The 13,502-nt window shown below is 39.1% G+C and overlaps 1 pseudogene across 1 annotated transcript; it reads left to right on the top strand.

Annotated features, from left to right (window-relative positions):
• The first annotated feature begins 8,834 nt into the window (after nt 1-8,834).
• LOC308438116 (xaa-Pro aminopeptidase 1-like) lies at nt 8,835-10,646 on the top strand (annotated as a pseudogene). Its single transcript has one exon. The product of its transcript is annotated as a xaa-Pro aminopeptidase 1-like (transcript).
• Nucleotides 10,647-13,502: the final 2,856 nt, after the last annotated feature.

The following is a 13,502-nucleotide window of genomic DNA, read 5'->3' as shown; positions in this document are numbered from 1 at the left end:
TATATTCATATATGTAGCAGCTCTAAGGAAGCCCAGAAGAACTCATCATCTCCAGGGTCAATACCTTTAAAATATCAGAAATTATAATAGATGGTAATTAACAGAAAAAAAATAAATGGATAGAATATTACAAGAATACAAAAATGTTTCAAGGGCAATTGGATTCAGGTACCATGGAGGATAAACAATCAGGCAAGAAGATATGGTTGGACCACTACTGCACATTATAATACTAGAATACAAATGCTATCTCAGCATTTACTGTCAAAAAAACTGGAAGTCCAAATAGGATCATTTTATCTATGCTTTTGTCATGATAAAAGATGGTAATGATAATGTGATCTCTTCGTACTCCTAGTACTGTGTTAGGTGCTGTAGTTAGAATATAATATCATATAAATATGGCAGGGACTTATTGACTAGAGGAGGAGTTGTGCTGATGACTAAAACATAGTTGAGCTGGTAGCCAAAATCAATGTGTTATATTTTTGTGTTGGTGTGGTCTCAATTTGTTTCTAATAGTCTAGTTTACTCATCAATTGTGCATGTCACTCTAGAAAGAGCTTGTTTCAAATAATTAAAATTAACTGGCCATGCTTGTCATAACATGATGTAAATGTGAGATAAATAGAGACCATATAGAGTATAATGTGAGCTTGGTGAACAAGGATGAGCTTCTAACCCAGCTGATGAACTAATATACTGAGATTATAGTTGACTTTCTTGTAGAATTTTCCAAATGAAAATGAAGTACCAATCAAGATTTAAATATAATTTTATATATATATATATATATATATATATATATATATATATATATATATATATAAAACCTTTTGTTTATTTTGTGAATGTATCATTGGGTGGAGGACTATGTCACAGTGCATAAGTGGAGATCAGAAGACAACTTGTTAGAGTTGGTTAGAGTTCTTTCCCCCATGTGGGTCTTAAAGATTGAATTCCAGTCTTAGGCTTGGAAGCAAATTCTCGTACCCACTGAGCCATATTTTCTGTCCCCTCAGTGAGTGTTTTAACACCATGATCCAAGCAAGCATCAATAACTAAGTTACACTGGAGTGGAAATAAAGATGCCAAATGGGAAATCTAGTTGTGTCCAGGAGTCAGTTTTTTTCCTATATAATTAAGGAAGATACAAAATCAATAGTGGATGCCTTCAGAGAGGAAATAGTGCCAATTGATTTTCATGATGAAATAGGTCTAGATACTGGCCAAAGTGCTGAAGAGTTTCTGGGCTGCAATCAAAGTGATTTCTGAAGTCACCCAAGTGAAAATCTGATTTAGACTTTCTTGTAGATTTTGAGATAGTCAAGGAAATATATTTGTGCATGTAAAAAGCATGTAGATATTTATGCCAACAAGTAGAGGCATTTTTCCTCACTAAACTAATTTAAATATTTTCAAGAAAGTAAAATGAATATCTGAGTTTCAAAAATCATAATGTAATTCAAGATTGCTCAACCATGGCAATACATAGAGTGAAAAAGAAATTCTCCGGGGTTTTTGAAATTGGGAGAAGTGTTCCATCAGCCCAATGTCCCAAAAACAAAAGATAAAGAGATTGAGAATAGATCTGTTCTCACTTATTCATCTGTTATTCTCAACATTCAGGAGAAGAATGACAGGTTTCAGGAAGTTGGTTAACTTGATACCTGCATAGTCAAAAAGAGAGGTTAATTATATATACATATATTGGATACAATTATATATTACATATATATTAGATAGAGATATATAGAGAGAGATAGAGATCTCATATCTCTCCATGCTTGGTTCTGAATGTTTAATATTTAGCATCCTCCTGCTTCCAGAGTAATCTAAAGGTAGATATGACTGGTTAAACTGTAAGGAGTTTTCTTCAAAAATGATCTTACAATAGACGATGGGCCAATTAAAGACAGGTTTAGCTAAACCACAGTGACTATCATTCCTTCTCATCATTTTCTACACTATTTCTAGAGTCAAAACACAAGTATTGTTTTATACATAAATTTCTTGAAAAAAAGGAAATTCCAGATATAAATACCAGAACAAATTGAGGTATCACATTGTTCATAAAAGTATATGATGGGAATTTCTATCACTGGCAGAAATCACCTTACAATTACAAAACTGTATCTCAAGGGAATAGGCACAAAGCAACATGAAGTACTGCACAAAGAAGACCATTGTGGGCAACAACATAGGAAAATCTGTCCTGGGCCTTGCCCCAGCTGAAATTTCTGTTTACTACATGGATAATAATATCAAGCTTCCATCTAAATAAGAATTTCTATAACCATTGGTATTAGGCCTCATCTAGAAGATTCTTGGTGCAGTATATTGCACTTAATGCAGAATCCCACAACTTTCTAAAGTCCAGAATATTTGTGTCTGTGGAATCATGAGCCACAAATAGGATATCAACATGACATCAATCCATAAGACTCAAGAACTACTGGAGAAATAAAAGACAGAAATATTTTAAATGCAAGAATCAGCAAGGACTTGGGTGAAACAAGTCTCCTGAATATGACAGAAACAATGCACTCACGAACTTATAGATGCTGAATAGGGCCTACCTGAAATCAATCCATTAAATATCCTGACGTGGATGCTGGGGAAGGATCATTGCCTTCATTCATAACCGTGGAGCTATTAGCAGTTAATGGCTTCAAGGCAAAGGTGGGGGATAATTTTTTATACTGGAGCCTGTTAGGTTGACCAAGATCCAATGAAGAGTCTCGTATCCAAGTACGTGGTACAGCACAAATAGTTGGAGGGTTAGTAACGAAAGACCCGAAGTATGCGGTGGGTGGAGGGGAAGATGTAGGAGTAAGGAATTGGGGAAGTTGAGGTAAGCATGATTACAATATCTAGTTAGCACTTATTAAATCTTCAAATAATTCATAAAAATAGTATATTACAAAAAGTAGTCTTGATTTCAAGGAACACTGTCATATTTGGTTCGGTTAGGCATAGAACTCAATGAACCAGACTGAAATAAGCACAAATATCTAGAAGCTGACAGAACTGAGAAATCAAAGCCAGAAGTTCCTTGCGGTGGTGCCAGTAACAGATCCGAAGTGTGGCAGGGAAATTCTGGATAGTTCAATTTGGGTGTGGGTCACTCCTTTTAAACTGAAAAGGTATCATGATTGACAATGCATGAGAAACTTCATTCAAACAGAATTCATGTTGAAAAGTGCATGACATTAAGAAACCCTTTAGAGAATCTTATTTCTGACCACTCCAAGTTTAGTACTTTTGTCTTGGATATTAATTTCCCAAGGTTTCCATAGCAAAAAATCATAAGCTGAATGGTTTAAAATAATAAAATTTTCTTTCACAGTCCTGAACACTAAACATCTCAAATAAAATTGTTGTTTCTTCTAAAAATCTCAAGGAATAAAAAATACTGTCTTGCTTTTTCCTAGACTGTGATGGCTGTTGGCAGCTGTTGGAATCTCTTGGTTGCTACTTGTATTTCTCCAGATTGCTTCCACCCTTACATGTTTTTCCTCTGTTCATGTCTCTCTTGTTTTAAAGGCTCCTTATGAGAAGCTTTCAGTTTATATTCCAACCCACTATGACCTCTTCTTTTAACTTAGCACACAGGATAACAGATCCCCTTATGGATTTTTATGTATCACTTTGGAGAGTCTCCCCCTTTCACCCATTTCCTTTATTTACCTCCCTCCCCAAACTTGTACCACCCCATGCCTCCTTACTTCTCTTTGCAATTTCTGTCATATGTTCTCATACACTTGTAAATTTCCTACATAGTTTTCTTGATGTTTCCTTTCCAGTTCTCATGGTTTCTTTCTGGTTTTGTGCCCTCTGCCCTCCCCATATTATTTCATCAGTATATACATGTAAAAATTAGAAACTGGGACTCACATAAGAGAAAGACAGCACGCAAATGTTTTTCTTTCATTTTGAGCCTGAATTACCTTAGTTAATTTAATAGTTTAGAACCCCATGCATTTTCCTACAAATTTCAGAAGTTCATTTTGACATTCATTATCCATTGTCTGCTGATGACCATTTAGGCCCATTTCTTTCCCTAGGTGTGATAAATTGAGTGGCAGTAAGCATGGTCACACATCTTTGTGGTAGAATATAGAGTCCCGTGGGTTTGTACTCACGAGTGACATAGCTAAGTGGTGTGGTATTTTTGTTTTTAGCTTTCTGAGAACTTGCCCCATATCTCCACAACAGATACACTGCTTTTGACTTGCACTAACAGTAACTAGGGATTCCTTGTCCCTACATGCTTGTCAGCATTTGTTGTCATTTGTTTTCTTGAAGAACAACCTCTCTTAATGAACTACAGCTGTACAAACTTTATGACCAAATACATCTATGTTAGGAGATTCAGACCCTCTATAAGGACATACACATCCTGAGATTCTGACTCTGTCCAAAGACATTTTCATTGAGAAGTTACAAATACAAACTTAACGAGGGCTGTAATTTAGCATCTGCCCATGAATCTATTTGTTTCTTCCTCCTGTTAGGAACCAGCTATCCTGTTCTCTCACTACCAAGCTTTGTTTTATTTTATTTTTTATAGAAACTATCAATGTGTTTTTATAGAGGACTTTTGTTACTTAGGGGTGAGGCCATGTTAAGTTCATCTTCATTTACAGTGTCTAGTAGGACTGGAACACTGCAAGCACAAAATCATTTTCCTGAATAAATGAAGAAATAAATAAATAGGAGACACAAAAGGAAGAAAGACAGCTACAAAGATGTCAGCATGACATTTGGCATGTTGCCGTACACATGATTATAGAACCCTATGGCCCTGTCATCTACCAAATAACACTATTATAGAAACAGCAAATAAAAGCATGCTCCCCTCCCTCATGAGACTTTATAATGAGCTGAATATTGAGAAAATTGACATTGATTTCACTTTGATTCTTCCAAGTCTGCAGATAAAATAGACAGTTTACAACTTCCATGTATTTCTCTATGCTTCTTATGTTCGGCCTGTTTAGAGAGTGGTTACATCATGTAGTCCTGTTTATTCCTTTCACTTGGCTGACTCACTTTACTTTCACACCCACAGAAGAAGAGGTTTGCTTTCCTCCAAGGATTTTATTTTCATACTTTGCTTACCAACGCTTACACTTCATTTACATCTTTTCAAAGGTATTCAGAGGCTCTGACATCAGCTCAGTACCACCAGCCCCTTTCTTCTTTGAAGTTGAATATTCATTGGAAGAAAGATGCTGTGTCCTTTGGCTCTTTGTCCTCATCCATGAAACAAAGCCGCAAATGCCCTAATGGTTTTAGGAGGTAAATTTAATCCTTTCTGTATATAAGAAGTCAGGTCATTTCTTTGATCTAACTTGGACAAAAATGAATCTAATTTTAGGTGAGTTACTCAGAGTCTCTGTCTCTTAAGAGTGTCACAGGTATATTTTGGGGTATAAAAGGACACATGTACAGCCACACAAATTAGCTGGGGTAGGCAGGCAGCAGGCTCCCTTTCATTGCTGACCATGGATCCTCTCTTTCAAGTGCCTGCCCTGATCACACTTTGAGTTCACAATGCAAAATTTGTTTTTCATCTCATTCCACATCCTAGGAGGGAGATCACTTTGATGATTGTGCCAGAACCTAATTGTGTAGAGTATCAATTGTATGGGAGGATGGAGTCCTTGGCGGCTAGCAGATTTTAGCATCCTGCAGACAAGGGAGGTGCCACAGGAATATGTTTCCAGAAAAGATTCCAGACATTTTTTTTTTCCTGCAGGCCTCTTAAAATAGGCTGGTCAGATCCCCCACTGCCATCTGTGAGTGTGAGGAGTAGAGATATGCTGTGCAAACTCTGAAGGAATGTGAATCTCCTAGATGGAACTTCTGTCCTGTGGCCATCCATGCTGCAACCAATGTGACACTGTAAAAAAAGAATTTTTTCAGAGCCAACTTAGCTGAAGTTAGAATCTTATAGTATGACTTTGTTAATATTATTAACAATGATGATACTTGTTTACTAAATACATGTTATAAGGATGTCTTCAAACTAATTATTTAATTGAATGGCTCATTTTATGTCAATAGAGGTCCTGCATAGATGGCATAATTAGGACTGCTATTCTTAAGTTTTACAATTAGAATAAAAGGAACAGTATGAGTCGTGGGTTCTAAGATCTCAGGCTCAATGCAGAACAAATCCAAAGTCATAAGGTAGGGTAAGTTTCCAAAAATGTATATGGAAAACAACTGTGAGATGTTATACCTTGCCAATCCTTGTTTCCCCATCTGGAAAATGAGGACATTCTTCCTCTTAATAGCCTAATAGGGTTGAATAAGTTTATGCTTGGTCTGGCAAAGTGAGTAGCATGTTGCCTAGAACCTAGATTTTCAAATTGATTGTCAGTGTTCTTTTCTTTCCTTCCTTTTTTTCCCCTACAAACTATAAATCTTAAATCGCACCTTGGAGACAGTGGTCTAAGAACATGACTATTGTGTGTGACCACAAGAGACTGCTTGTGATTTGTCCCAGTTGGCCAATTGGGCTGATTTACCTCTTCCCAGCAGGGGCCATCAGGGTATATCTGGGAAGGAGACTCTGCAAATAAGCCAGTGAGTCCCTCTCTCCTCTGACACAGTCCAGTGGACATGAAGCCCTGATGTATGTTGGCCAGAGAGAGCTCCCTGTTGCTCTCTGTTTCACAATGTCTTAGTGAAACTTTGTTCACAAGGGCACCAATGACTGTTTCACAACCTTCCACTCCTTAAAAATTGAGAAACTAGAGGAAACTTCCGGATCCTCTATAGCCCAACTGGGGAATCCAATAAATCCCACACACCCTTGAAATTTCAAGGAGGGTGAAACTGAACCTAAGGCCCACATTAGCCTTGTTTCCCTAAGGAACTGTTATTGGCTTGATCTATGTAGTGCTTCCAGTAGTCCCCCAGTGCTGGCACTCCATGTGACACACAGGGAACTGAAGCTCTGAAAGAACAGTAACTTACTTAATATCACACATGTAAAGATCAACCCAGATCTGGCTGATATTCAGGTTGTTCCGAGAGAAGTTGATCAGTCTGTTGGACCAGGAGATTATATTTAGAGGAAATATCCATTCATCTACTTATAAATATTTATTATGCATCAACTATCAGCCAAGTGCCAATGTCAGGGACAAAGTACTAAACAAGAACAGCCAGCCTTTCAGGTCCCAGAGAATGCTTAAATATAATAAATAGGGAACAGAAACAAAGAAATACACATATGCATAGAATATTAATTGATGGTTAGCACCAAGAAGGAAGAACAGGCACAGTTGAAGAAGACAGCTCTGTTGTAGTGACTTCTTTTTTTTTTTTAAAGATTTCTTTATTTCATGTATGTGAGTACACTGTAGTTATCTTCAGACACACCAGAAGAGGACATCAGATCCTATTACAGATGGTTGTGAGCCACCATGTGGTTGCTGGGAATTGAACCCATGACCTTTGGAAGAGCAGTCAGAGCTCTTAACCATTGAGCCATCTCTCCAGCCCCTGTAGTGACTTTTTAATGGAAACTGTAGTGGAGTGTGTATGTGATTCATGTGGGCTTTGGAAAAAACCAAACCAGATAATTGACAGAAAATTACAGTTTCTAATAAATGAGTGTGCTCTGTGCACTGGGTAAATAGTTTGAGACTTCACAAGTGGTATTCAAGGGGAACAAAATAGATTAGGCCTGAGAGGCGACATCACATGTGATGCCCGCAAGGCCTCTGGGGTAACTTGTTTTGTTTTCTTAGGAAGATTGGTTGGAGATGGATGTGATGTCACTTTAGTTCCATGAGAGGTTGGATTCTATAGGTGCTTCTCAGTGTAGTCACACAGGAAACTCCCAAAGATACACTGATGGAAGAAACTGCTTGCACTCCATTAGAGTCAATGGTCAGTAGATCTGGGGTCTAGTCTAAATAGTATTTCTCATATACAGGCATAGTTGGCAGTCACCTCTTAGACTAGGTCGAACCTTTCTAATCAACCCCTCTATTTGTAGCCTAAAATCTATGTCAGCAAAGGAGTCACTGATACAAATAAAATATAAGGGTATGAAAAGGATGGTGCTGTTATCCTGATTTCTGTCAGCCAGTACTGTCTGATTCTTTAACCCCCTCTCTCCTCACTGTTTGCAATATTCCTCAGATCACAGGGAAGAGTTAAGTAGCTATTGAAAGTGAATGACTGCATTGGAAAGCAGAAGCCTCTTGGATAAATCCTATTGTGTTCTATCCTTTTGATATGCTGCAAGTTGATTCGCTCAAATCAGAGGTTTGGGCAAACTGCTTGATATTCTACAGAACTACTCCAATTACTCATATATTGATGAGTTTAATCATAGGTCCTAAAACCATATTCTGTTTCATACTCTCCTGGTCTAGAAAAGCTTCAATGTTTTCATAATAAAAGTCAAACTAAGTGCAAACACTCCTCCTCTTCCTTTTCCTCCCCTTCTTCCTCTTCCTTCTCCTTCTCCTCTTTCTCCTTGTCTTCCATCACCTCCTCTTACATCCTTCTTTATACCAAGCCGAGACAATGACAAGGTTCTTATAAACCTGTTACATATTCAGTATAGAAGAATTCTTATTTGAAAATGGGCATGAGGTTGCCTGCCCAGTGTGCATGCCTGGCCATGGGTGATCACCTCCGCTTAAGTGGGCTGAGGCAAGTCACCGCCAACCGGGGTGGCAGCCCCCAGAAAGCTGCTGTGAGTAAGGACAAATTATCAGGATTTTCAGCTGAGAAATTTAAGAGTTATTGAACCTAAGGAGGTGACATCCTCAGGGCATAAGAGTGTGGAAACAGACCACAGGATGGCTCCGAAGGTGACTTCAGAGCTGCTTAGGCAGCTGCAACAAGCTATGAGGAACTCCCGAGTTCGTGGCAGAACCGATCCAAGCCTGTGTCATTCCATCAGGAGATGCCCTCCAGAATGAGTACTTTGCACCCTGAGACTGTCACAGGGGGTCTGTCTCTGTTTTTGATGGCTCCGCACGCTATCACGGAAGATCATGCTGCCGTGTGGACTGATGGGCGCTACTTTCTCCAAGCTGCCAAGCAGATGGACAACTGGACTCTTGTGAAGATGGGTCTGAAGGACATACCAACTCAGGAGGTCTGTCTGGTGAGTGTGCTTCCAGAAGGATGGAGAACTGCCATAGACTCTCTCATCATTCCCACAGATTACTGGAAGAAGATGGCCAAGGTACTTTGAAGTGCTGGTCACCAGCTCATGCCTGTGAAGGAGAACCTTGTGGATAAAATCTGGACAGACCGGCAGAGCGCCCTTGCAAGCCCCTCCTCACACTTCGCCTGGATTATAGAGGTGTCTCATGGCAGGAGAATGTTGCAGAGCTTCAGTTGAAAATGGTGGAGAGGAGTATAGCGTGGTTTGTGGTCACTGCCCTACAAGAAACTGTGTGACTTTTCAGTCTCTGTGAGTCAGATGTAGAGTACAATCTGGTCTTTTCTCCAGACAATGATGCACTTCATCAGTGGGGACTGCACCGATGAGCCTGGTGTGAAACAGCACCTGCTCCTTGACTTGGGCCTGGAGGCAGAATATAAAATTCAGGTGCTGCCTTACAAGTCTATCCTGAGTGAGCTCAAGACTGTGTGCTGACCTGTCCCTGATGGACAAAGTGTGGGTCAGTGACAAAGCCAGCTATGCTGTGAGCAAGGCCATCTCTCAGGATCATCTCTTCTGTATGCCTTATACACGAATCTTCATTGTCAAAGCTGTGAAGAGCTCAGCTGGGTCAGAAGGTATGAGGTGGGCTCATATTAAAGATGTTAATGCGCTCTGTGAACTCTTCAACTGGCTGGAGCAAGAGGATCCCAAAGGTGGCAGAACACAGATCTCTGCAGCTGACAAAGTGGAGGAATTTCAAAGGCAACAGAATGACTTTGTGGACTTGAGCTTTCCAATGATTTTCAGTACAGGCCCAATGGTGCCATCATTCACTACGCGCCTGAGATGAGCAGGACCCTCTCTCCCTGGGTGAGGTATGTCTCATTGACTCCGGTGATCAGTAAAACATGGAACCACAGATACCACCCAGATGGTGCACTTTGGGACCTCTACTGCCTAGGAGAAAGAATGTGTCACATATGTCTGTGAGCACAACTGTTTTTCCAAAGGTAACCAAAGGCCACCTTCTAGACTCCTTTGCCCAGTCTTCTTTGTGGAATTCTGGCCTGGATTGCCTGTACAGAACAGGACATGCTGTCGGGTCTTTTTTGAATGTTCACAGGGGTCTTTTTGGTATCAGTTATAAACAGTTCTCTGATGAGCTCTTGGAAGCTGGCATGATCGTCACTGGTGAGCCATGGTATTAAAAAGATTGGGCATTTGGGATTCACATTGAGAATGTGGTTCTAGTGATCCCTGTGAAAATCAAGTATAACTTCAGGAACTGAGGAAGCCTGACCTTTGAACCTCTAACTTTGGTGCTCATCCAGACCGAAATGATAGATGTGGATGCTCTTACAAAAAGTGTGACTACCTCCACAGCAACCAGCAGACTTGTAAGGATATGATTGGTAAGGAACTGCAAGACACAGGGCTGTCTGGAGCTCTTGAGTGGCTCATCAGAGAGACAGAGACTATCTCTAGGCAGCTTTAGTTTTAATTCAGATGCTCTGGGGGTAAGGAAGACACATGACAGGCCCTTGACTTCTTTCTTCTTACTTTCTCCTCCCTGACTCCTCCTTATACTTTTAGACACTAAGAAGAGATGAAACTCTTCTTACCCACTTTGATATTTTCTTGCAAACAATCTTTAATGAATTTTTAATTGTTGAGAATGAGCCAGAAATAAAACTGCTACACCAGAAGGAGAGGCCGCACAAAGCAGACTTGACAAAGGGGAGACACCTGAGCCTCTGTCCAGTGATGGCCAACACTGACTGCTCCATTCCGGTCTCGGTCCAGGTGCTAGTACCTTACTCACCATCACACTGATGTTCACGAGGCCATCCTATAATCAGTGAATAAAATCATCAAAACTCGGAAAAAAAAGAAGAAAAATGGACATAAGCAGTTTTGCCTACCAATTAATGAGCTATGTTCTAGATTAGGACAGATAAATACATAATCATGTGGAGTCTCTGATATTGAATGCTTCAGACAATTGCCTCCTATGATGGTTTCTTGGGGCAGTTAATGAACTTTTTCTCTAAAGGATAATAAAATACTTATTGTGGAGTTTGCTGTACTTCAGATCTGTGTAGCACACTCTGAGATCTGCCATTGCTATATAAAAGTAGCCATAGATAAGATATAGAAGGATAAATCTGCCTGTCAAACTTATACAGACTCAGGAGAAGGCCCAGATTTATGTTCTGTGACTCTTTCTTTTGAGGATCCTTCCTACTGAGTTGACTGAGTATTTAGGATGAAATTCTGACCTTAAGAACAATAAGAAAACTGTCTCCACAAAGCTGTATCCCGGTTCCCTGAGATTACCTTTGTTTATATCCTGAAAAGTTCTACAATTAACTGTGGAGTTATCACTCTCCTTTTTTATCTTTTTTACATGTGTGTGGGGGGGTCTTTTTAAAAATGATGCAATGTTTTTTATTAATTTATATCCCAAATATTGTGCTTCCACTCCCCTCACAGTGTTCTTTCTTCCTTCCTCCCTAATTTTCAAAAGGACTGTGAGAAGGGAGCTACTTCCCACATCCCCCAACTCTGGTGTATTTGTTGCTGTTAATTTTCGTTATTTCCACTTTAAGCATTTTTCTGACCCTCCTTTATTTTCATATCAACTGTCTTGCGTAAGAAAAAAAAACTCAATAAATTACAGCATCTGTTCTTCAGTCCTCCCAAGGTTTAAGTTCTGCGCAGAAAATATTGTTCATGTACTATCACTACCACATATCTGTTAGTGAACAAAATAGTTGAAAAGAAAGATCACTCTGCCCCTTTAAGGATCAAATATCATTTGTATCAGCAAAAAATAAGATTGTGAAAATTTCATGCAACAAAAGCAATTCTTAAAAAGTGATCTTGGGTCTGGGAATTTGGATTGGTGGTAAAGGGTTTGTTTAGCATATAGAATATCAGCGTTTGAGCCCCAGGAAAAATAGAAGAACAGTTACACAGGCAAAGAGGTAGACACATATGCACATATGTATATATAGAAAATAATTTTGTCCAATGAATCAGATTATATAAACCTACTACTTTCTTCAGAATTTTTCTGAATTGGAGTCATAATTGGCACAAGTACTATAATAAAGAAAATTAGAGACAAATATTACTAGAGGAAATCATTCTTCCACGCCACAGAAGATACTAGGACCCTGGTTATGAGAACATAAGGTAAATAAAGTGTTTTATTTTTATTTTATTTCCTCACTATGTTGAAAACCAAACCCAGGTCCCTGTACATTTGAGACAATCACTGGGCTTTATTCCAACCCTTATCATTCCTTTTCATATTTTTAGTTGAAATTAGGATTTTTCTGTTGCTGAGTTGGAAGCCTAATAAGCCAGAGTGTTCCACACAACCCCATATGTCTGATCCCTGTTTGGTTTCCAGCTCCACTGATGCCTTCACACTCCAGAGTCCGGTTGATGCTCAGTTCCCTGTGCTGCTCACACATGTGAGCAAGTTTGGCTTATCTCCTGCCATATGAAATGTGTAACTACAGCGTCAAGTTGTCACCTTCCTCTTACATTAATATCAGATAAATTCTGCTGCTCTCTGTTTTATTCATCATAACTCTTGATCCTTAGATGCATCAAACTCAATTTTCTTATGTGAATGGAAAGAAAACAGAAAGAGAAGTCTGGATTTCACAGAACGCTGCTACTGCATTCAGGCTTGTGTAGAACTTACTCTAGATGGATGGAATAAATTAAATCAGGTAAGTGAAAAAGTGATCTACTTGCAATAGGATCCTCTGAGACTAATAATAAAAGTATGTGTTAGAATTTCAAACAAGGAGCAATCAGAACACACCTGTAATTCTGGAGGTTATCTTGCATAGAAACATTATTTCTCTATTTTTCTGTTTTTCTGCATTTTTCTGCTTTTTGTGTTTGTTTTGTTTTGTCTGTGTGTTTGTAAGTTTTTTTTTATAGATGTCTCTTAGACACTTTATTTAATGATTACTAAAGGTCTCCCAAGTTGAAGCAGCAGCATTGGAATATATTTGAAATCTGAGGCAGTAGGTGGAAGAGAGAAATCATATTCTTAAAAAAAGGCTCTATTAGAGAGCAAAGCTTACCACATAGAAGAATTCCAACTATTCTCCTGCTTGGCTGTAGGATTTAAATCAAGTGCCACTTCTCCATGGAAGGTCCTCTTTGTCAGGGTCCCTATCTTTGGTAGCTAACTGTATTTTATTAAAGTGTGTAGCTCAATCTGTGACATTCCTTTATCCACAGTGCAGGAGTTTCTACTTCACCCATCCTCTAGCTGCTGTGACCTCAAACCATCAACCTGAATTATGTATTCCAAAGACAGAAA

This window comes from Micromys minutus (genome assembly GCF_963924665.1).
Source record: "Micromys minutus genome assembly, chromosome: 27".
Lineage (NCBI taxonomy): Eukaryota > Metazoa > Chordata > Mammalia > Rodentia > Muridae > Micromys > Micromys minutus.
This window is presented reverse-complemented; position numbering and strand designations above follow the sequence as displayed.